Here is a 24,462-nt window from a genome sequence, read left to right on the forward strand (position 1 = left end):
TTAGAATGCTAATCCTAATATGAGAAAGTGCTTCCCCATGTCTTTCTCACCAACCGGGAATGTTTTAGTGTAGTTTGGACAAAATTGGACCAAGTATGCACCGAAATCACGTTTTTGTACGTTCTTAACACCAAATGTGGTTTACTAGGTCTGGAACGCTAATCCTAACTTGAGAAAGTGTTTCTGCATGTCTTTCTCACCAACCGGGAACGTTTTGGTGGAATTCGAACGAAATTGGACCAAGTATGCACCGAAATGACGTTTTTGTGCGCTCGTAACACAAATTGTGGTTCAATAGGTTTAGAACGCTAATCCGAACATGAGAAAGTGTTTCGACATGTCTTTGTTGCCATTCGGCAATGATTTGGTACAATTAGAACGAAATTGGACAAAGTATGCACCGAAATGTCGTTTTCGTGCGTTTTTAACAACAAATGTGGTTCAATAAGTCTAAAACGCTAATTCTAACGTGAGAAATTGCTTCGACATGTCTATCTTGCCATCCGGGAATGTTTTGGTGCAATTAGAACAAATTGGACCAAGTATGCACCGTAATGATGTTTTTGTGAGTTCTTAACACCAAATGTGGTTCACTAGGTCTAGAACATTAATCCTAACATGAGAAAGTGGTTCCGCATTTGTTTCTCGCCAACCGGGAACGTTTTGGTGGAATCCAGACGATATTGGACTAAGTATGCACCGAAATGACTTTTTCGTGACTTCTTAACACCTATTGTGGTTCAATTTGTCTAGAATGCTAATCCTAACATGAGAAAGTGCTTCCTTATGTTTTTCTTGCCATCCGAGAACATTTTGATGTAATTAGGACGAAATTGGACCAAGGATACACCAAAATGACGTTTTCGTGCGTTCTTAACACCAAATGTTGTTCAATAGGTCTAAAACGCTAAACCTAACTTGAGAAAGTGCTTTGCCATATCTTTCTCACCAACCGAGAACATTTTGGTGCAATTTGGACGTAATTGGACCAAGTATGCACCAAAATGACGTTTGTGTGCGTTCTTAACATCAAATGTGGTTCAATTGGTCAAGAACGCTAATCCTAACCTAAGAAAGTGATTCCCCATGTCTTTCTTGCCATCGGTGAATGTTTTGGTACAATTAGGACGAAATTAGACCAAGTATGAACCGAAATGAAGTTTTTGTGCGTTCTTAACACAAAATGTGGTTCAATAGGTTTAGAACGCTAATTCTTACTAGTGAAAGTGCTTCGACATGTCTTTCTTACCATCCGGGATGGTTTTGGTGAAATTTGGACAAAATTGGACTAAGCATGCACCGAAATGATGTTTTCATGCGATCTGTTGATTTCTCTAGCTCAAGTGCAAGTGTCAAGTTTTAGTATGGAAATGAAAGTAAGGGGTTGTCGTACCTAAGAGATTGGATTGAGATTTCAACCACAAGCTAGATTGATTTTAGGGTTATAAAAGTAATAAACAACCTACTATGTACTATGCAAAGTCGAGACTAAGCATAATGGTATATGCAAATGTGTAGTATTTGGTTGTTGATTGGTTGATTGATTACAAGTAACACTAAATTAAAGGCAAACTAATTTAAATGTAAAGCAAACAAATTCAAGTACAAGTTTAAATTGATGATGATATAGGATTTGGGGTTTTGGGGTTCACACTAATCCTTCCATGTAACAAACAATGTAACTAAGCATAATGGTATGTGCAAATGTGTAGTATTTGGTTGTTGATTGGTTGATTGATTACAAGTAACACTAAATTAATGGCAAACTAATTTAAATGTAAAGCAAACAAATTCAAGTACAAGTTTAAATTGATGATGATATAGGATTTGGGGTTTTGGGGTTCACACTAATCCTTCCATGTAACAAACAGTATAATTAGTGATTATGCCAAATTGATATATTACATTGTCTCCTAACCCCCAGCCAAGGGGAATTAGGGCACATCCTCTTTCATGTTATCAACTACCCCACCCAAGATGATAGCTAACTACCCAAGATTAATGCCATAGCAAACCCTAGGTGCATAAAGTTCTAAGGATGAGAAATCCAAACAATTAAAACAATCCAATCAAGGTGCTTTTAAATTACCACACTCTTATGCAACATGCTTTAAAAACTAAAGTTCATCAATATCTAATTTTTACATGACAACGTTTCTCATGTGCATAAGTGATGAGTTCATACATACAAGTCATGATCATTAAACTAGCATAAGAGCATATATATAAAAATAGGCATTATTTCACAAATCACAAAGTCATTACATAGTTGGAGTTGGGCTAAATCCCTTGGCCCAAATCAAGAAACTACTCACTAGCCATAAAAGTTACAAACAACATCACAAATTGAAACATAAATGGAAACAAGAGGGAAAAGAGAAAACTCTAGATGTTGAAGCTAAGCTCCCAAAGGGTGTCACTCCTCCAAGGATGCCCAAAATAGCTTCATGTCCCAAGTGCCTCTAAGCTACTCTTGTAAGAATGAGTGAGTTGTTATGTCTAGAATATGTGGCTAGGATTAAAAGGAAATTAAGGGATAAGGTTTGGTGAATTAAAAAATGGGAATATTTCATCTTATCCCTCAATGGATGATCCTTGAAGGATGTGGAGAAAGGTAGATGTTCTCTTTGCCTCATTTAGAGCCTTCACATTGTGGTTTCTGAATTTTGCTTATAATGGGCGAACAAAGAGGAAGGAAAGAGAGCATGTGATAGGTAATTACCCAAAGTGGTGCAAGTGGCTTTCTTTGTTGTGCCTTGGTGTGCTCCTTAGGTTATGCTCCTACCTCTTCCTCAAAGCTTGACAATGTTACTTGATTGTTGTACTCCTTGCCACTTCTCAAGGTAGTGATAAGCTTAACTTGCTCATGTTTGGGGTTGCACTCCAGCATGCTTGGAAATACACCTTTGATGAGTGTGCATTTTGCATCACTTTATGATACTAATTCCTTAACCTAGAGTGTTAGAACTCGCTATTTTGTGTTTCTTGTCTTGTTTTTGTGTTTTCAGGTCAAATGAAGCAGAAATGAGAAAAAGAAGCAAATGGAGTCATTTTGGGACAATTCCTGGTCAAACCAGGAAATCGAGTGAAATCCTGGTCAAACCAGGAAAAGTGCAGAAATCCTAATCAAATGAGGATTCCTAGTCACACTAGGAAACATCAAGTCCAGAACCATCATTGCGGAGCCAGAAATGTGAAATCCTGATTCGAACAGGAAATCCTGGTTGAACTAGGAAACCTAACCCAACTAGGGAAAGGAGTCCTAGTGACACTAGGAGACCCCAGGGGCAATATGGTCATTACGAGAAGTCGAAACGGATAAGGAATCTCTCATTTCCAAGAAATCCTAGTTGCACCAGGAAATGTTTTTCAAGGTTCCAGAAGCTTCCAGAAGGTGGTGGAAATCCATGGAAATGAATGGAGGGAAGAAATGAATTTGAATTCAAATGGGAATGAGGGGCAAAATGGGAAGTCAAAAGTGGAGGGCCCATGGGCCCTAGGGATGCCGAACCAAGTGGGCCATGCATGCACATGCATGGGCCCAAACCCTAGCAGCCCAAAAGCCACACGCAAGGAGGAAGATGGCAGCCCATGCATGCGCATGCATGCCATGCAAACCCTAGCAAGGAAGAGGCCATGCGCAAGCCCAAGGTGACAAGCCCAAGATGGAAGCCCATGGAGTGAAACCCTAGCCCATCTTGTGCAAGCTACTGAAGCCCAACATGGAAGCCCAACATGCAAGCCCAAAGCCCAAGACTACCAGCCCATGCGCCAAGGAGGGACCCTAGCTAAGCTAGGCGTGAGCCACTCAAGCCCAAAAGGGAGCAGCCCATCACGCCAAGGCCTAGTCCAGCTAGCCCTAGCTGAAGCCGCAAGGCACTAGGAGTGCAAACCCTAGCCAGCCGCAACTTGCTTTTCCTTGCCTCTCAAGGAAAGCTTCTCCTATTTAAACCCCCTCCATTCAGACTTTGAGGCATCACTTTTCACCCACACTCCAGCCGAAATCACCCTCTCCTCTTTGTTTTATTTTTCTGTTCTAAGCTTTTAATTTCAGAATTTAGGATTGTTCTAGGGAGAGCTAGCCGAAGGTAAAGAGAGAAAGAGAAGTGGCGTGGCTGCAAGGAGGGACACCCCTAAGTCGCAAGCCCTAGCTCACCATAGCCGTGAGCCAATTGCTTGCGCAAGGTGCCTTCCCCTTGCTGTCTTGCCGCAGCCCCTTCCCCTTGTTTCTTCTGATTTTTGTTCTAGTTTCTTCTTTATTGTTGGATTATGCTACTGAAGTTATTTTAATTAATTCGCTGGTTTTATTTAATTTGTCTCTTTATTTCTTTTATAGTTTTGGTTCTGATTTTATTTAAGTTGCTGAATTCAATTAGTTTATAGCTTTGGTTTGTTTAATGCATGTTTCAGATTTTAATTAGTTTATATTTGTCAATCTAGTTTAGTTATGTTTCTGATTTTTAATTAGTTCATGCATTCAATTTTGTATACTTTACGTTTCTGATTCCATTTAGTTTATGCACTTTAAATTAGTTGTTTAGTTTATGTTCCTAAGTTTGTTTAGTTTGCGTTTCTGATTTCCGTTAGCAATCATGAATTGGGATTTCATTTATTTGTTGCTGTTTTCTTTTGTTTATTTGTTTTAATTATGTAGGTTAGTTATTCTATCTTGCATGTTAGTCGTAGGTTGATTAATGGATTCGTATGCTTTAACAAATCGTTTATCCGTCTCTTGGTCTGTTAGTTTGATGTTTGCACATATTAAATTTCCACTATCTATTAAAACCCCCGTCACTAGTTGTTTGCATCCTTTGACTGGCCACCTTAGGGTAATTGCATCTAGTTTATCTGTTAGGTTTAGCTGTGAAATAGTCAAAGACACTGAACCACAAGTAACAAGGGAATAAGGGATTATTCTTGGTAGTGGGGTTGGGCGACCTCTATAAGGAAATAGTCAAAGCTTATATGTTGTGCATGTTTGACGTTCTCATAAAACTTAATGACTCCTGCATGGGTAACAGCTGCCCTAGCTTGAACTAGGGAACATGTAGGTTAACTAGCTAAGGAAGGCCCAAGAAGCTCTTAGTTTATGCATTAGGAGAACAATGGCGAGAAAGTAACTAGCCAAACCTTTTTAGCTGTCAAACTTTAATATGTTGTGTTCAAATTAACTGTCATTAGCCTTGGATGGTTATTGCATGCTTATCTGATTTGAAACTGAAAATTAACATTGCAAGATAGAATAAAGTGTGTGTGCGTGTGGTGATGTGTGCGTGTGTTTCCATCTTTCAAAACCCCCCATTTAGTTATTCTAGTGATTATTTGCACTGATTTGTTGTATATTAACCATTCCCTGTGGGATCGACCTCGTGCTTGTACGCTTTGCTACTAATGCGATTCGTGCACTTGCGAGTAAACTTAGAATGAGGTAATTGTTTATTTTGTTCTAAGAAAACACATCAACAAGTTTTTGGCGCCGTTGCCGGGGAATGGTGTCTAATATCAATGAATTGGTGTAATTAGTCATTAGAATTAGGTTAGATTAGTTAGATTTCAGTTTGTGCTAATTTTTAGTTTTTAATAAATGCCATGCCTTTATTTGCATTCTTTCTACTGATTGTGTGTTTTTCTCTTGATTAGGTGTGTTTTATGAACCCTGAGCTTGTTGCTAGGTTGGAGAGGCTTAAGAACGAAGCTTTAGGTGCATCACAAGTCAGCCCGCAACCTAGTGCATCAGATTCGAGTAGTGAAGAGACTGAGAGTGTCGACATGGCTGAAGCAAACGAGATAGTGCCGCAGCCCCTGAGCCATTTTTCAGCACCTTCGCTGCCCACTCAACCATCATGCATCCGGTATGCCACCATAGCCACTGATTTCGAAATAAAGAGTGGTCAGATTCATTTGTTGCCGAGCTACCATGGGCTGAATGGGGAGGATCCGATCCATTTCTTGAAGGAGTTTTCCGGGGTTTGTGAAGCCGCACAATTGAGGGGCCTGAATGCTGATCAGTACCGTTTGAGGATGTTCCCTTTTGCGCTTAAGGACAAGGCAAAGAGGTGGTTGTATTCGCTGCCCAGTGGTTCCATTTCGACATGGGATGATCTTTCGAGCAAGTTTTTGAACAAGTTCTATTCCATTTCCAAGACTAATTCTATTCGGAAGGAGATCCTTGGATTTGTGCAGAAGGCGGACGAACCATTCCATGAGACTTGGGACAGATTCAATGAGTTACTTACTAGCTGCCCACACCATAACTTATCTCCTTGGTATGTGATTTGCTGTTTTTATCAGGGATTGTTGGAGAGAGACCAAGCCAAGGTGGATTCGGCATGTGGTGGTGCATTTATGTCAAAAACGGAGGATGAGGCTACAGAATTGTTTGAGTCGCTTTCTTTGAGTTCTCAACAATGGGATTCTAATCGTGCAAGAGGAGGACCAAAGAGAGGGTTGTATGAGGTAGCTGATGTGCCGAACACCATGGAGGGACAGATTATGGAAATCAAGACTATGGTGCAGAAGTTATCTTTGGCTCAAGAGAAGATGATGAGTGCGCAAGGACAAGGGGGTGACGTCGAACAAGTGAACCAGGTTGGGAATTATCCTAGGGTGCCATATGATCCATTTTCTAACACTTATAACCCTGGATGGAAGAACAACCCTAATTTCAGGTGGAGCAACAACAATGGACAGCAAGCTAGTGGGAGCACCAACAAGCCATATGTGCACCCTAATGCCGAGAGGTCTAGTTTGGAGGACAAGATTGCTCAGATTGCTCAAAGCACCACTTCCCTTGCCCAAAGCACCAACGCCTTCATGAACCGTACCGAGCAGCAGATGCAAGCCAATTCGAAGGCTATTGCACACTTGGAGAGTCAAATGGGTCAGATTGCCACTACTTTGGGTCAGAGAGAGAAGGGGAAGTTGCCAAGTCAGCCCATCGTCAACCCGAAGAATGAGGAGCATGTAAATGCTATTTTGAGGACTACTGCAAGAAAAAGAGTTAGAGTGATCAAGACTAAGGAGGTGAAGGAAGTGATTGAGATCAGTGATAGTGAGGAAGAGGAGGATCCGGAAATGACTGAAGAGCATAAGGATACACGTGTGATTCCCCTCATTCCGGACATCGACATCACCAAATTTCCAGCAACCATGAGGGAGTTGAAATCTATTGAGAAGAAGGTTGAGAAGCAAGGGCATAGTCACAATGTTCCTAGGGAGATTCGTGGTTATCTCTTTGCATCTTTTCCAAGCAAGAAGAAGGATCCGGGCTCGTTGGTCATATCATGCAGCATAGGGGAGCATAAGATCACCAATGCCTTAATTGACAGTGGTGCAGCTATCAATGTCATGCCGCTGGTTGTGTTCGAGAGGCTTGGGTTCAAAGAGGCTGATTTGCAACCAGCTGATGTGAACATTCGCTTCGCCAACTCTTCAGCCCAAGAAGCTTGTGGTATGCTTGTGGATGTTTTGGTTAAATGTCGTAAATTACTAATCCCCTCTGATTTCATAGTGCTAGATGTGCCGACAATTCCGGGCGATGTCTCTATTATTCTTGGGAGACCATTTTTGTGCACCTCTAACATGGAGTACAAAGCATTGGAGAGCGCCATGACAATTCGGCACTACGCCAAGCGAGAGTTGTATGTGCTCACTTCCGAGATGCCAGAAAACGAGGAGGTCACTTTTTATGGAAAGGAGAAGTCCGAGATGGAGAGCTTCCTCAGTTCGATCTTAGGGAATGCCGAGAGTAGCAATGGCAAGAGGAAGAGGGAAGGACGCAAGTGAAGGAGATGGCAATGTCAGGCTGAAGACAGAAAAACAAGCGCTTATTGGGAGGCAACCCAAGTTTTTGGTTTCGAATAATGGAGGAGAAGTCGTTGAGGACCAAGGAGGCCGCGCCTACCCTTGGAGTGTCCACACTTGCGTACGCAAGTAAACAGTTTCTTTATTTCGCTTCATAAGACAATTTCTTGTTTTGGTGTGTTTATTTGATTTTGGATGTTTGCAATTTCCCGTTTCGCTTAATTTGATCATTCTTGCATTTATTTCATATACATTGAGGGCAATGTATCATTTAAGTGTGGGGGGAAGGGCAATTGTCATTTGTTAGTGTTTTTAGGTTAAAACAAGTGTTTAGGGTGTTTTAAGTGTTTTTGAGCGTTTTTAGAAAAAAAAGAAAAAAATTTTCGTTTTAGTGTTTTTAGGTGTTTTTAGGTTAGGAAAAAACTTTTTCTTTTGTTTTTAAACTTAGGGTGTCAAAACAACATCAAAATGCACGTTTTCATTAGATCTCATTCACCTTAGTGATGGATGTGATTCTTTTGAAGTGTGCGACATCGTTTTAAAAACAAAAAGTTTTTGAGTCATTTTGGTTGTTTCAGGTCGTTTTGAGTCCCCAACTAATTGATTTGAGTGTGCATGATTGTTATGAGCATGTTTGAGTATTGTGTGTATATTTGGTGTTCTTTTCATTCTAATAGTGTTCCATAACATATCTTGCAATTCTATGTCATTTGGCCTTGTTGATATGAATTTAGGTTGTGATTAGCATTACTAATGATTATATGCATAATAGAGTAGACTTGCATGACCTAAGTGAGCTTTTGAGCCCTGTTCTTCAATTCTTGAGTGTTGCGCGCCACTCTGATTCTATCATTGTCATATAAGTCGTTGTTTTGATCTCATTATCTTTCATTTGGTCATTTGCTTGGAATATGCATAATCTTGAATCAATGAGCTAGAACTCTTTTCTTGTGTACACAAAGCATGCCGTATTTGCATAACTCTTGAGAAATGAATTTAGGCCCTGTTTGTGTACCCCATAGCCTGAAAGCCTACCCATTACATGTTTTATCCTTAGTTACCCATTTTGAGCCTTTTAAGCCGTTTTCTTTGTTACCCCATACCAAACCCTAAGTTTGGGGGTGTACCACCCCTTTCATCCGTTTTACCCTTTTTATGGTATTGCAAGTTGTTTATATGTTGATTGAGGTGAAAAAGAAGTGAAAATGCATAGCTTATACAAAAATGTGTCAGAAAAGTATGTATACCGTGCCCAAAGAAAAGAAAAAGAAAAGAAAAGAAATCAAAGAAAAGAGATGGGACGGTTTCAAAAGAAAAAAAAAAATTTTGAGCAAAAAGAGTTCAAAGTAAGCTATGAAGTGCAAAGATGCAAAGTGTACCTCAGAATGTTCTATTGGTGCTTGCAATTCCATGAAATTAGCCTTTTGCGTTTCCTTTTCATTTCAGTACCCTATCCTAGCCTAAGCCTTCATTATAACCCTATTAAAGCCCTAGCTGATCTCAAGAGTGTGTATTATACTTATGTGGAGTCTATTTAAGAAGGGAGCCTATGGTTATTGATTCTATTTCAAGCATTTGGATTCCTTTCATGAGATCAGTATTTCTTTCTAAATGTGCCTTTATTTCATGTACATATGTGAGCTAATTGTTTTTGTTACATGTTTCCTCTCACAGATACTTTTGAGTGCACATATCAACCCAATTCTTGAGTGTTTATCATTGAGAGTATGCCATAGTGAGGATTGGAGTTGAATCTATTATGTATGTATTGATTTAGTCTTGTTTGTCTAATACTTGGATTTATGTCAAGGATGGCTTATATGACAATAGAGGAGCGAGGTGTGTTATTTGAAATGTTATTAGAATTTGGAGAACACAATTTATATGCCTTGCTTTCACTATGTGATTAATGGTTATGCGCATGAATTCAGTTGTTGGGATGTTGGAGTCAGTCTTGAGTCTTTTCTTTCTTTTATTTGCTCGAGGACTAGCAAAATCTAAGTTTGGGGGTGTGATGAGTGTGCATTTTGCATCACTTTATGATACTAATTCCTTAACCTAGAGTGTTAGAACTCGCTATTTTGTGTTTCTTGTCTTGTTTTTGTGTTTTCAGGTCAAATGAAGCAGAAATGAGAAAAAGAAGCAAATGGAGTCATTTTGGGACAATTCCTGGTCAAACCAGGAAATCGAGTGAAATCCTGGTCAAACCAGGAAAAGTGCAGAAATCCTAATCAAATGAGGATTCCTAGTCACACTAGGAAACATCAAGTCCAGAACCATCATTGCGGAGCCAGAAATGTGAAATCCTGATTCGAACAGGAAATCCTGGTTGAACTAGGAAACCTAACCCAACTAGGGAAAGGAGTCCTAGTGACACTAGGAGACCCCAGGGGCAATATGGTCATTACGAGAAGTCGAAACGGATAAGGAATCTCTCATTTCCAAGAAATCCTAGTTGCACCAGGAAATGTTTTTCAAGGTTCCAGAAGCTTCCAGAAGGTGGTGGAAATCCATGGAAATGAATGGAGGGAAGAAATGAATTTGAATTCAAATGGGAATGAGGGGCAAAATGGGAAGTCAAAAGTGGAGGGCCCATGGGCCCTAGGGATGCCGAACCAAGTGGGCCATGCATGCACATGCATGGGCCCAAACCCTAGCAGCCCAAAAGCCACACGCAAGGAGGAAGATGGCAGCCCATGCATGCGCATGCATGCCATGCAAACCCTAGCAAGGAAGAGGCCATGCGCAAGCCCAAGGTGACAAGCCCAAGATGGAAGCCCATGGAGTGAAACCCTAGCCCATCTTGTGCAAGCTACTGAAGCCCAACATGGAAGCCCAACATGCAAGCCCAAAGCCCAAGACTACCAGCCCATGCGCCAAGGAGGGACCCTAGCTAAGCTAGGCGTGAGCCACTCAAGCCCAAAAGGGAGCAGCCCATCACGCCAAGGCCTAGTCCAGCTAGCCCTAGCTGAAGCCGCAAGGCACTAGGAGTGCAAACCCTAGCCAGCCGCAACTTGCTTTTCCTTGCCTCTCAAGGAAAGCTTCTCCTATTTAAACCCCCTCCATTCAGACTTTGAGGCATCACTTTTCACCCACACTCCAGCCGAAATCACCCTCTCCTCTTTGTTTTATTTTTCTGTTCTAAGCTTTTAATTTCAGAATTTAGGATTGTTCTAGGGAGAGCTAGCCGAAGGTAAAGAGAGAAAGAGAAGTGGCGTGGCTGCAAGGAGGGACACCCCTAAGTCGCAAGCCCTAGCTCACCATAGCCGTGAGCCAATTGCTTGCGCAAGGTGCCTTCCCCTTGCTGTCTTGCCGCAGCCCCTTCCCCTTGTTTCTTCTGATTTTTGTTCTAGTTTCTTCTTTATTGTTGGATTATGCTACTGAAGTTATTTTAATTAATTCGCTGGTTTTATTTAATTTGTCTCTTTATTTCTTTTATAGTTTTGGTTCTGATTTTATTTAAGTTGCTGAATTCAATTAGTTTATAGCTTTGGTTTGTTTAATGCATGTTTCAGATTTTAATTAGTTTATATTTGTCAATCTAGTTTAGTTATGTTTCTGATTTTTAATTAGTTCATGCATTCAATTTTGTATACTTTACGTTTCTGATTCCATTTAGTTTATGCACTTTAAATTAGTTGTTTAGTTTATGTTCCTAAGTTTGTTTAGTTTGCGTTTCTGATTTCCGTTAGCAATCATGAATTGGGATTTCATTTATTTGTTGCTGTTTTCTTTTGTTTATTTGTTTTAATTATGTAGGTTAGTTATTCTATCTTGCATGTTAGTCGTAGGTTGATTAATGGATTCGTATGCTTTAACAAATCGTTTATCCGTCTCTTGGTCTGTTAGTTTGATGTTTGCACATATTAAATTTCCACTATCTATTAAAACCCCCGTCACTAGTTGTTTGCATCCTTTGACTGGCCACCTTAGGGTAATTGCATCTAGTTTATCTGTTAGGTTTAGCTGTGAAATAGTCAAAGACACTGAACCACAAGTAACAAGGGAATAAGGGATTATTCTTGGTAGTGGGGTTGGGCGACCTCTATAAGGAAATAGTCAAAGCTTATATGTTGTGCATGTTTGACGTTCTCATAAAACTTAATGACTCCTGCATGGGTAACAGCTGCCCTAGCTTGAACTAGGGAACATGTAGGTTAACTAGCTAAGGAAGGCCCAAGAAGCTCTTAGTTTATGCATTAGGAGAACAATGGCGAGAAAGTAACTAGCCAAACCTTTTTAGCTGTCAAACTTTAATATGTTGTGTTCAAATTAACTGTCATTAGCCTTGGATGGTTATTGCATGCTTATCTGATTTGAAACTGAAAATTAACATTGCAAGATAGAATAAAGTGTGTGTGCGTGTGGTGATGTGTGCGTGTGTTTCCATCTTTCAAAACCCCCCATTTAGTTATTCTAGTGATTATTTGCACTGATTTGTTGTATATTAACCATTCCCTGTGGGATCGACCTCGTGCTTGTACGCTTTGCTACTAATGCGATTCGTGCACTTGCGAGTAAACTTAGAATGAGGTAATTGTTTATTTTGTTCTAAGAAAACACATCAACAAGTTTTTGGCGCCGTTGCCGGGGAATGGTGTCTAATATCAATGAATTGGTGTAATTAGTCATTAGAATTAGGTTAGATTAGTTAGATTTCAGTTTGTGCTAATTTTTAGTTTTTAATAAATGCCATGCCTTTATTTGCATTCTTTCTACTGATTGTGTGTTTTTCTCTTGATTAGGTGTGTTTTATGAACCCTGAGCTTGTTGCTAGGTTGGAGAGGCTTAAGAACGAAGCTTTAGGTGCATCACAAGTCAGCCCGCAACCTAGTGCATCAGATTCGAGTAGTGAAGAGACTGAGAGTGTCGACATGGCTGAAGCAAACGAGATAGTGCCGCAGCCCCTGAGCCATTTTTCAGCACCTTCGCTGCCCACTCAACCATCATGCATCCGGTATGCCACCATAGCCACTGATTTCGAAATAAAGAGTGGTCAGATTCATTTGTTGCCGAGCTACCATGGGCTGAATGGGGAGGATCCGATCCATTTCTTGAAGGAGTTTTCCGGGGTTTGTGAAGCCGCACAATTGAGGGGCCTGAATGCTGATCAGTACCGTTTGAGGATGTTCCCTTTTGCGCTTAAGGACAAGGCAAAGAGGTGGTTGTATTCGCTGCCCAGTGGTTCCATTTCGACATGGGATGATCTTTCGAGCAAGTTTTTGAACAAGTTCTATTCCATTTCCAAGACTAATTCTATTCGGAAGGAGATCCTTGGATTTGTGCAGAAGGCGGACGAACCATTCCATGAGACTTGGGACAGATTCAATGAGTTACTTACTAGCTGCCCACACCATAACTTATCTCCTTGGTATGTGATTTGCTGTTTTTATCAGGGATTGTTGGAGAGAGACCAAGCCAAGGTGGATTCGGCATGTGGTGGTGCATTTATGTCAAAAACGGAGGATGAGGCTACAGAATTGTTTGAGTCGCTTTCTTTGAGTTCTCAACAATGGGATTCTAATCGTGCAAGAGGAGGACCAAAGAGAGGGTTGTATGAGGTAGCTGATGTGCCGAACACCATGGAGGGACAGATTATGGAAATCAAGACTATGGTGCAGAAGTTATCTTTGGCTCAAGAGAAGATGATGAGTGCGCAAGGACAAGGGGGTGACGTCGAACAAGTGAACCAGGTTGGGAATTATCCTAGGGTGCCATATGATCCATTTTCTAACACTTATAACCCTGGATGGAAGAACAACCCTAATTTCAGGTGGAGCAACAACAATGGACAGCAAGCTAGTGGGAGCACCAACAAGCCATATGTGCACCCTAATGCCGAGAGGTCTAGTTTGGAGGACAAGATTGCTCAGATTGCTCAAAGCACCACTTCCCTTGCCCAAAGCACCAACGCCTTCATGAACCGTACCGAGCAGCAGATGCAAGCCAATTCGAAGGCTATTGCACACTTGGAGAGTCAAATGGGTCAGATTGCCACTACTTTGGGTCAGAGAGAGAAGGGGAAGTTGCCAAGTCAGCCCATCGTCAACCCGAAGAATGAGGAGCATGTAAATGCTATTTTGAGGACTACTGCAAGAAAAAGAGTTAGAGTGATCAAGACTAAGGAGGTGAAGGAAGTGATTGAGATCAGTGATAGTGAGGAAGAGGAGGATCCGGAAATGACTGAAGAGCATAAGGATACACGTGTGATTCCCCTCATTCCGGACATCGACATCACCAAATTTCCAGCAACCATGAGGGAGTTGAAATCTATTGAGAAGAAGGTTGAGAAGCAAGGGCATAGTCACAATGTTCCTAGGGAGATTCGTGGTTATCTCTTTGCATCTTTTCCAAGCAAGAAGAAGGATCCGGGCTCGTTGGTCATATCATGCAGCATAGGGGAGCATAAGATCACCAATGCCTTAATTGACAGTGGTGCAGCTATCAATGTCATGCCGCTGGTTGTGTTCGAGAGGCTTGGGTTCAAAGAGGCTGATTTGCAACCAGCTGATGTGAACATTCGCTTCGCCAACTCTTCAGCCCAAGAAGCTTGTGGTATGCTTGTGGATGTTTTGGTTAAATGTCGTAAATTACTAATCCCCTCTGATTTCATAGTGCTAGATGTGCCGACAATTCCGGGCGATGTCTCTATTATTCTTGGGAGACCATTTTTGTGCACCTCTAACATGGAGTACAAAGCATTGGAGAGCGCCATGACAATTCGGCACTACGCCAAGCGAGAGTTGTATGTGCTCACTTCCGAGATGCCAGAAAACGAGGAGGTCACTTTTTATGGAAAGGAGAAGTCCGAGATGGAGAGCTTCCTCAGTTCGATCTTAGGGAATGCCGAGAGTAGCAATGGCAAGAGGAAGAGGGAAGGACGCAAGTGAAGGAGATGGCAATGTCAGGCTGAAGACAGAAAAACAAGCGCTTATTGGGAGGCAACCCAAGTTTTTGGTTTCGAATAATGGAGGAGAAGTCGTTGAGGACCAAGGAGGCCGCGCCTACCCTTGGAGTGTCCACACTTGCGTACGCAAGTAAACAGTTTCTTTATTTCGCTTCATAAGACAATTTCTTGTTTTGGTGTGTTTATTTGATTTTGGATGTTTGCAATTTCCCGTTTCGCTTAATTTGATCATTCTTGCATTTATTTCATATACATTGAGGGCAATGTATCATTTAAGTGTGGGGGGAAGGGCAATTGTCATTTGTTAGTGTTTTTAGGTTAAAACAAGTGTTTAGGGTGTTTTAAGTGTTTTTGAGCGTTTTTAGAAAAAAAAGAAAAAAATTTTCGTTTTAGTGTTTTTAGGTGTTTTTAGGTTAGGAAAAAACTTTTTCTTTTGTTTTTAAACTTAGGGTGTCAAAACAACATCAAAATGCACGTTTTCATTAGATCTCATTCACCTTAGTGATGGATGTGATTCTTTTGAAGTGTGCGACATCGTTTTAAAAACAAAAAGTTTTTGAGTCATTTTGGTTGTTTCAGGTCGTTTTGAGTCCCCAACTAATTGATTTGAGTGTGCATGATTGTTATGAGCATGTTTGAGTATTGTGTGTATATTTGGTGTTCTTTTCATTCTAATAGTGTTCCATAACATATCTTGCAATTCTATGTCATTTGGCCTTGTTGATATGAATTTAGGTTGTGATTAGCATTACTAATGATTATATGCATAATAGAGTAGACTTGCATGACCTAAGTGAGCTTTTGAGCCCTGTTCTTCAATTCTTGAGTGTTGCGCGCCACTCTGATTCTATCATTGTCATATAAGTCGTTGTTTTGATCTCATTATCTTTCATTTGGTCATTTGCTTGGAATATGCATAATCTTGAATCAATGAGCTAGAACTCTTTTCTTGTGTACACAAAGCATGCCGTATTTGCATAACTCTTGAGAAATGAATTTAGGCCCTGTTTGTGTACCCCATAGCCTGAAAGCCTACCCATTACATGTTTTATCCTTAGTTACCCATTTTGAGCCTTTTAAGCCGTTTTCTTTGTTACCCCATACCAAACCCTAAGTTTGGGGGTGTACCACCCCTTTCATCCGTTTTACCCTTTTTATGGTATTGCAAGTTGTTTATATGTTGATTGAGGTGAAAAAGAAGTGAAAATGCATAGCTTATACAAAAATGTGTCAGAAAAGTATGTATACCGTGCCCAAAGAAAAGAAAAAGAAAAGAAAAGAAATCAAAGAAAAGAGATGGGACGGTTTCAAAAGAAAAAAAAAAATTTTGAGCAAAAAGAGTTCAAAGTAAGCTATGAAGTGCAAAGATGCAAAGTGTACCTCAGAATGTTCTATTGGTGCTTGCAATTCCATGAAATTAGCCTTTTGCGTTTCCTTTTCATTTCAGTACCCTATCCTAGCCTAAGCCTTCATTATAACCCTATTAAAGCCCTAGCTGATCTCAAGAGTGTGTATTATACTTATGTGGAGTCTATTTAAGAAGGGAGCCTATGGTTATTGATTCTATTTCAAGCATTTGGATTCCTTTCATGAGATCAGTATTTCTTTCTAAATGTGCCTTTATTTCATGTACATATGTGAGCTAATTGTTTTTGTTACATGTTTCCTCTCACAGATACTTTTGAGTGCACATATCAACCCAATTCTTGAGTGTTTATCATTGAGAGTATGCCATAGTGAGGATTGGAGTTGAATCTATTATGTATGTATTGATTTAGTCTTGTTTGTCTAATACTTGGATTTATGTCAAGGATGGCTTATATGACAATAGAGGAGCGAGGTGTGTTATTTGAAATGTTATTAGAATTTGGAGAACACAATTTATATGCCTTGCTTTCACTATGTGATTAATGGTTATGCGCATGAATTCAGTTGTTGGGATGTTGGAGTCAGTCTTGAGTCTTTTCTTTCTTTTATTTGCTCGAGGACTAGCAAAATCTAAGTTTGGGGGTGTGATGAGTGTGCATTTTGCATCACTTTATGATACTAATTCCTTAACCTAGAGTGTTAGAACTCGCTATTTTGTGTTTCTTGTCTTGTTTTTGTGTTTTCAGGTCAAATGAAGCAGAAATGAGAAAAAGAAGCAAATGGAGTCATTTTGGGACAATTCCTGGTCAAACCAGGAAATCGAGTGAAATCCTGGTCAAACCAGGAAAAGTGCAGAAATCCTAATCAAATGAGGATTCCTAGTCACACTAGGAAACATCAAGTCCAGAACCATCATTGCGGAGCCAGAAATGTGAAATCCTGATTCGAACAGGAAATCCTGGTTGAACTAGGAAACCTAACCCAACTAGGGAAAGGAGTCCTAGTGACACTAGGAGACCCCAGGGGCAATATGGTCATTACGAGAAGTCGAAACGGATAAGGAATCTCTCATTTCCAAGAAATCCTAGTTGCACCAGGAAATGTTTTTCAAGGTTCCAGAAGCTTCCAGAAGGTGGTGGAAATCCATGGAAATGAATGGAGGGAAGAAATGAATTTGAATTCAAATGGGAATGAGGGGCAAAATGGGAAGTCAAAAGTGGAGGGCCCATGGGCCCTAGGGATGCCGAACCAAGTGGGCCATGCATGCACATGCATGGGCCCAAACCCTAGCAGCCCAAAAGCCACACGCAAGGAGGAAGATGGCAGCCCATGCATGCGCATGCATGCCATGCAAACCCTAGCAAGGAAGAGGCCATGCGCAAGCCCAAGGTGACAAGCCCAAGATGGAAGCCCATGGAGTGAAACCCTAGCCCATCTTGTGCAAGCTACTGAAGCCCAACATGGAAGCCCAACATGCAAGCCCAAAGCCCAAGACTACCAGCCCATGCGCCAAGGAGGGACCCTAGCTAAGCTAGGCGTGAGCCACTCAAGCCCAAAAGGGAGCAGCCCATCACGCCAAGGCCTAGTCCAGCTAGCCCTAGCTGAAGCCGCAAGGCACTAGGAGTGCAAACCCTAGCCAGCCGCAACTTGCTTTTCCTTGCCTCTCAAGGAAAGCTTCTCCTATTTAAACCCCCTCCATTCAGACTTTGAGGCATCACTTTTCACCCACACTCCAGCCGAAATCACCCTCTCCTCTTTGTTTTATTTTTCTGTTCTAAGCTTTTAATTTCAGAATTTAGGATTGTTCTAGGGAGAGCTAGCCGAAGGTAAAGAGAGAAAGAGAAGTGGCGTGGCTGCAAGGAGGGACACCCCTAAGTCGCAAGCCCTAGCTCACCATAGCCGTGAGCCAATTGCTTGCGCAAGGTGCCTTCCCCTTGCTGTCTTGCCGCAGCCCCTTCCCCTTGTTTCTTCTGATTTTTGTTCTAGTTTCTTCTTTATTGTTGGATTATGCTACTGAAGTTATTTTAATTAATTCGCTGGTTTTATTTAATTTGTCTCTTTATTTCTTTTATAGTTTTGGTTCTGATTTTATTTAAGTTGCTGAATTCAATTAGTTTATAGCTTTGGTTTGTTTAATGCATGTTTCAGATTTTAATTAGTTTATATTTGTCAATCTAGTTTAGTTATGTTTCTGATTTTTAATTAGTTCATGCATTCAATTTTGTATACTTTACGTTTCTGATTCCATTTAGTTTATGCACTTTAAATTAGTTGTTTAGTTTATGTTCCTAAGTTTGTTTAGTTTGCGTTTCTGATTTCCGTTAGCAATCATGAATTGGGATTTCATTTATTTGTTGCTGTTTTCTTTTGTTTATTTGTTTTAATTATGTAGGTTAGTTATTCTATCTTGCATGTTAGTCGTAGGTTGATTAATGGATTCGTATGCTTTAACAAATCGTTTATCCGTCTCTTGGTCTGTTAGTTTGATGTTTGCACATATTAAATTTCCACTATCTATTAAAACCCCCGTCACTAGTTGTTTGCATCCTTTGACTGGCCACCTTAGGGTAATTGCATCTAGTTTATCTGTTAGGTTTAGCTGTGAAATAGTCAAAGACACTGAACCACAAGTAACAAGGGAATAAGGGATTATTCTTGGTAGTGGGGTTGGGCGACCTCTATAAGGAAATAGTCAAAGCTTATATGTTGTGCATGTTTGACGTTCTCATAAAACTTAATGACTCCTGCATGGGTAACAGCTGCCCTAGCTTGAACTAGGGAACATGTAGGTTAACTAGCTAAGGAAGGCCCAAGAAGCTCTTAGTTTATGCATTAGGAGAACAATGGCGAGAAAGTAACTAGCCAAACCTTTTTAGCTGTCAAACTTTAATATGTTGTGTTCAAATTAACTGTCATTAGCCTTGGATGGTTATTGCATGCTTATCTGATTTGAAACTGAAAATTAACATTGCAAGATAGAATAAAGTGTGTGTGCGTGTGGTGATGTGTGCGTGTGTTTCCATCTTTCAAAACCCCCCATTTAGTTATTCTAGTGATTATTTGCACTGATTTGTTGTATATTAACCATTCCCTGTGGGATCGACCTCGTGCTTGTACGCTTTGCTACTAATGCGATTCGTGCACTTGCGAGTAAACTTAGAATGAGGTAATTGTTTATTTTGTTATAAGAAAACACATCAACAACCTTGCTTCCTTTCCTTAACCTCATTGGCCAATTGCTTCATTTGCATCTCAAGCTTGTTCAAACCATTGATTAGAACGTTGATCTTCTTATCTTGCTTGATTCGCCATGCTTTCTATAATGAAACTAGCTAGCAAATCTTCAATAGAGAGTTTCTTGATTATCTTTTTATGCATTTGTTGTTGTTGTGGAGAAGCTTCAAAAGGTTGGTAGGGTGCTGCCCTAGGAGCATGGTATGAATTGCTTGATCCTTGTTTGTGGAATGAAGAGCTGTTGGACACATTTTATACCTTTATTTTACCTCTAAATTATACATTCTTAATCCTAGTCTTTCAATAAAATTAGTGTATTTAAGGTCTTATTTCCTTATTTTTAACTTCTAAGTAATTTTTTGTTTTTATTAGTTTTCCTTCTTTTTTTGTTATTTTAGTTGTTATTATAAAGTGTGTTTTAAACTTTGTTGTTTATTTTGTGTATGTAAGTTTTTAAAAATAAAATGGCAACAGCCCATCACTTTTTCATTGCAACTTAATTTGATTAATAACGCAATCCATGAGTAATGTATTCACTTGCTTTTGTTTAATCTTTTATGAAGTATGATCACCATTAGCTGAGGTTGAGGCATTAGATCGAACATCAATGCAGTGCATTCATACCATATTAATCAAATCATCTGAAGTGGAACATGCATTTGCATAGGAACATATCACAAGCAACCAAACTGTTCAGCAGCATGGGCGAGTGGAACAACAGCGGAAAACAGAGCAACAGGCGCGTGGGACTGCAACACCCCAACCCGCCGAGAGCTCCAGCGACCCGTCGGTGTTGTGGCGACCCCTTGGCGGTGGTGGCGACCCCTTGGCGGCGACTGGGCGTTGGCTCACTGATGTGGCGTGGGCTCGGCAAGTCTGGTCCCAGCTGACACACACTCCACCTTCTTCTGTTATTGGCGTACAAAACTTAAAGAATTCCTTCACCTAAGTTTGCTCTTCACCAACACCAATCCACTTCTGTATTCTATCTCACTTTTGCATTGTTTAGTTCATCAAATTGCTGCAATCGCACCAAGCTCACTTTTGCATTGTTTAAGTCATCAACGTGCACCTCGCCAACTCATTCCACTGAAATGATGCATTCATTATTCAAGCCAGCAACTGTGTTCTCTGCATCCTCGCCATCCCCTGCATCTATAAATAGAAGGCTTGACAACCTTCATTCTTCACCAATTCACTATCTTACACAACATTGAGCTCTCATAGACTCCTTGTCTTGAGTTGCTCCCTCCCCCTCTTAATTCTCTATTTAAATCTCTGTAATTTACATTTGTGTTATTTAAATTTATGTCATTTAATTTTATGTCATTTACATTTATGTTAATTAAATTTCTGTAATTTACATTTGTGTTATTTAAATTTTTCATTTACATTTATTTACTTTTATGTCATTTACGTTTGTGTAATTTACATTTAAGTTATTGTGTTGTAATTTATATTTGAATTGTGTTTTTAATTTCAATTTATCGTTATTATAAATATGTTATACTTATGTTGTTATTATCTTCTTATTATACTATGTGTAACTAAATTCCATAACTAGGGTTTCAATATAACCTATCAATAAGATTTCATGTCTTTAAATTAATAATATCCTTATCGGTTAATTCTAATTTCTTTTATCCATTTGTATAACTAAATCCCTGATGAGTGTTCATTTTACGCTATTTTATGATACTAACTCCCTAATCTAAAGTGTTAGAACTCGATCTTTTTGTGTCTGTTGTCTTGTTTTTGTGTTTTTAGGTCGAATGAAGCATAAATAGAAAATAGGAGCAAATGGAGCCGTTTTGGGACATTTCCTGGTCAAACTAGGAAAAGAGCTGAAATTCTAATCAAATGAGGATTCCTAGTCACACTAGGAAACATCAAGTCCAGAACCATCATTGTCGAGCCAGAAATGAGAAATCCTGATTGGAACAGGAATTCCTGGTTGAACTAGGAAACCTAACCCTACTAGGGGAAGGAGTCCTGATGACACTAGGAGACTCCAGGGGCAATATGGTCATTACGAGAAGTCAAAATGGATAAGGAATCTTTCATTTACAAGAAATCCTAGTTGGACTAGGAAAGGTTGGTCAAAGTCAACTCAATCAAGTCAAGGTTCCAGAAGCTTCTAGAAGGTGGTGGACATCCATGGAATCAGATGGACGAAATGAATTCGAATCCAAGAAGGAGAGAGGGGTAAAATTGGAAGTCAAAGTCAATGGTCAAGGGTCAACCATATCATGTCATGAAGTCAATTGGGCTTTGGGCCTAGGTGAAGTCGAAATCCACAAGAATGGTGAGGTGGCAGCCCAACACATTATTTGCATGCTTGCAGCCCATTCAGCCCAAGTCATACAGCCATGCGCAAGCCATGCATTCGTAAAGCCCATCACGCCACTTGCTTGTTGCAGCCAGCCCATGTTCTTTTAAAGGAAACCCTAGCCCATCACGCCTACAAAGAGAAAGCCCAAGGAATCCTAACTGAAAAAGAAGTCAAACCCTGGAAAATAGAGCACCAATTTCGACAGCAATTCTGTAATTCTCCAGAACGAATCAGGTAGTATCCATATATGGTTGGAAAGATACGGATGTTAGCTTCGCAGGGAATTTTACGGATTTCGATTCCGAGTTTTCTAGCTCAAGATATGGTCATTTTAGTGGAGGTAGCGCAGCAGTTCCGCGAGCTGAAAACGGAGTTACGCCAAAAAAGAGCCCAAATCAGCCCAAGGCCCATGTTTGGCCGAAAATTATAAGTCTTGGTGTGCAAGGAATGCACTTATCCCACATTGAAGAGAAAGAGAAATCTCAGCCCCACTCTCCTCTATAAATACATCTTTATAACTCAAAGGATCCCCTCTCTGAAATTTCAGAAACCCTAGCCTAGTCTCTCTCTCTTCTTGCCGCACACCCTAGCCTCCTTTCTTTCTCTTTCTTTTCTCACGCACCCTAGGAACCCTAGCAGCCCCCATTATTTCTCTTCCCTTGCCGCAGCCACCATCATCTCTCTTTCTTTATTTTTCTGCTGAACCAAAGGAGGAGGAAGACGTCAAGCCGCTACCACCTTGTGCCGCTGCTGCCACCTTGTGCCGCCGCTGCTGCCACTCTCTAAGGATGTTCTCTTTGTTTTTCTTTTGGAATTCTAGTTTTTAATTGTTTTGTTTAATTAGTTTGCTTTCCAACATGGATTGGAAATTTATTTATGTTATTCAGATTTTCTTTTCTATTTTAATTATGTAGGTTTATTTATTCTATCTTGCATGTTAGTTGTAGGTTGATTATTGCATTTGCATGCTTTAACAAATCGTTTATCCGTCTCTTGGTCTGTTAGTTTGATGTTTGCATGTATTAAATTTTCATTATCTATTAGAACCCGTCACTAGTTGTTTGCATCCTTTGACTGGCCACCTTAGGGTAATTGCATCTAGTTTAATTGTTAGGTTTAGCTGTGAAATAGTCAAAGACACTAAACCACAAGTAAAAAGGGAATAAGGGATTATTCTTGGTAGTGGGGTTGGGCGACCTCTATAAGGAAATAGTCAAAGCTTATATGTTGTGCATGTTTGACGTTCTCATAAAACTTAATGACTCCTGCATGGGTAACAGCTGCCTTAGCTTGAACTAGGGAACATGTAGGTTAACTGGTTAAGGAAGGCCCAAGAAGCTCTTAGTTTATGCATTAGGAGAACAATTGCGAGAAAGTAACTAGCCAAACCTTTTTAGCAGTCAAACTTTAATATGTTGTGTTCAAATTAACTGTCATTAGCCTTGGATGGTTATTGCATGCTTATCTGATTTGAAACTGAAAATTTAACATTGCAAGATAGAATAAAGGGTGTGTGCGTGTGGTGATGTGTGCGTGTGTTTCCATCTTCCAAAACCCCCCATTTAGTTATTCTATTGATTAATTGAATTGATTTGTTGTGTATTAACCATTCCCTGTGGGATCGACCTCGTGCTTGTACGCTTTGCTACTGATGCGATTTGTGCACTTGCGAGTATACTTGGAATGAAATAGATGTTTATTTTGTTCTAAGAAAATATTCCACAATCCCTATACTTGTTTTAATATATGATCAATATTGGAATATGTATGTTGATTGCCTTGTTCAATAGGTCTAGAACGCTAATCCTAACATGAGCAAGTCCTTCACTTGTCTTTCTTGCCAATCGGGAATGTTTTGGTGTACTTTAGATGAAATTTGACCAAGTATACACCGAAATAACGTTTTTGTGCGTTCTTAACATAAAATATGGTACAATAGGTCAAGAACACTAATCCTAATATGAGAAAGTGCTTCGACATGTTTTTCTTGCCAACCGGCAACATTTTGGTGCAATTTGGACGAAATTGAACCAAGTATGCACCAAAGTGACATTTTTGTGCATTATTTAGACCAAATGTGGTCCAATAGGTCTAGAATGCTAATCTTAACATGAGAAATTGCTTCGACATGTCATTGTTTCCATCCGATAACGTTTTGGTGCAATTTGGATGAAATTGAACCAAGTATGAACCGAAATGACGTTTTTACGTTCTTAACACCAATTGTGGTTTAATAGGTATAGAACGGTAATTCTAACTTGAGAAAATGTTACGATATGTCTTTCTTGCCAACCGATCACGTTTTGGTGTAATTTAGATGAAATTGGACAAAGTATGCATCGAAAAGACGTTTTCGTGCGTTCTTAACACAAAATGTTGTTTAATATGTCTAGAACGCTAATCCTAACATTATAAAGTGTTCGACATGTCTTTCTTGCCATCCAAGAATGTTTTGATGCAATTTGGACCAAATTGGATCATGTATGCACTGAAATGATGTTTTCGTGTGTTCTTAACACCAAAATATGGTTCAATAGGTCAAGAACGCTAATCCTAACATGGGAAGTGCTTCGACATGTTTTTCTCGCCAACCGGCAACGTTTTGGTGCAATTTGGATGAAATTGAACCAAGTATGCATCAAATGACATTTGTGTGCATTATTTAGAGCAAATGTGATTAAATAGGTCTAGAACGCTAATCCTAACATGAGAAATTGCTTCGACATGTCTTTCTTTTCATCCGAGAATGTTTTGGTGCAATTTGGATGAAATTGGACCAAATATTAACCGAAATGACGTTTTTGTGCGTTCTTAACAC

At 40.0% G+C, this 24,462-nt stretch overlaps 2 non-coding genes across 2 annotated transcripts; both read right to left on the reverse strand.

Annotated features, from left to right (window-relative positions):
* Positions 1-6,147: 6,147 nt before the first annotated feature.
* LOC147291779 (small nucleolar RNA R71) lies at positions 6,148-6,257 on the reverse strand. The gene has a single exon (XR_015121578.1). It is a non-coding gene; the product is annotated as a small nucleolar RNA R71 (small nucleolar RNA).
* A 6,798-nt stretch (positions 6,258-13,055) lies between these two features.
* On the reverse strand, positions 13,056-13,165 carry LOC147291780 (small nucleolar RNA R71). Its single transcript, XR_015121579.1, has one exon. It is a non-coding gene; the product is annotated as a small nucleolar RNA R71 (small nucleolar RNA).
* Positions 13,166-24,462: the final 11,297 nt, after the last annotated feature.

This window comes from Dryas octopetala, chromosome 3 (genome assembly GCF_963921425.1).
Source record: "Dryas octopetala chromosome 3, drDryOcto1.1, whole genome shotgun sequence".
Lineage (NCBI taxonomy): Eukaryota > Viridiplantae > Streptophyta > Magnoliopsida > Rosales > Rosaceae > Dryas > Dryas octopetala.